Source organism: Myotis davidii, unplaced genomic scaffold (genome assembly GCF_000327345.1).
Source record: "Myotis davidii unplaced genomic scaffold, ASM32734v1 scaffold989, whole genome shotgun sequence".
In the NCBI taxonomy this organism is placed as follows: domain Eukaryota; kingdom Metazoa; phylum Chordata; class Mammalia; order Chiroptera; family Vespertilionidae; genus Myotis; species Myotis davidii.
In genome coordinates this window covers 300,365-301,278 of record NW_006299599.1, presented here as the reverse complement: position 1 = coordinate 301,278, position 914 = coordinate 300,365, and the positions used below count along the sequence as shown (strand labels likewise).

General features: G+C 63.7%; 1 long non-coding RNA gene across 1 annotated transcript; it reads left to right on the top strand.

Annotated features, from left to right (window-relative positions):
* Positions 1-42: 42 nt before the first annotated feature.
* LOC107184923 lies at positions 43-639 on the top strand. Its single transcript, XR_001515822.1, has 2 exons — positions 43-245; positions 529-639. It is a non-coding gene; the product is annotated as an uncharacterized LOC107184923 (long non-coding RNA).
* The last annotated feature ends 275 nt before the right edge of the window (positions 640-914 follow it).

Sequence of the window (914 nt, the reverse complement as noted above, 5' to 3'; positions counted from 1 at the left end):
CCCACCGTGCGCGCCCAGCACCCTACGCCCTGCCCACACCACACCTCCCCGCCCCCCGTCGCTCCTCCTGTCCGTGACCCGCCCACCGCATCCACCACGTGCGCCCGCACCGCCTCTCAGCGCCCGGCTGATGCGCAGTGACCCACGGGGGCCCACCTCCCCAACCGGGGAGCGTCTGGCCTACCGGGAATAGGCGCCTCTCTCCTGCCTCGGGGAGACGGTTTGGAAGAAGGGCAGGACCTGAGGTGTCTAGAGGGTCAGAGCCCCGGGACCGTGGGGAGAAGGCGACTGAGAGCCCGAGGGGCGGGGGGTGAGGCGTCGCCCGAGGCGGGGGGTTGCCCCCCTCCGCTCCCCACGGGGGAACCGGGGGAACCTCTCCAGGTCGGGAAAGGCCAGCGGGAGGCCCCTGTCTGTTTGGGTTCTGTCCTGGCTTCGGTTGCGCTGGTTTGGGGGCAGCCTCACTCCGCGGCCTCTAGGTTGCAATTCTTTTGCTGGTTAATCAGCAGCATTTCTTTCTTTCTGGAGTAGAGGCGGCCAGCGTGTCCTCTCGCAGCAGCAGGACAGGGAAGCCCGCGAAGAGAGGACATGGACTTTGACCCCATCAATAAACTCGTATAATAAAAAAGTGCGGGAACTGGAGTTACTGGTCTCTAACCTTTAAAATGCGATATGTGACCATGCCCTATGCGCTGCCAAGGATGGTTCCTAGGTGCCCTGTATAATAAAAGCCTAATATGCAAATTGTTCCCTGGGTTAGTTGTTAGACCAGGAGTTTGACCGCTCGCTATGACGTGTGCTGACCACCAGGGGGAGGCCCGGGACATGGCGCTGGGAGCCCCATGGGCCCCGAGGACAGTGGGGCAGCCAGAGGGATGGTGGAGCAGGGGAGCGGGTGGCGCCAGGCTAAGGTGGGG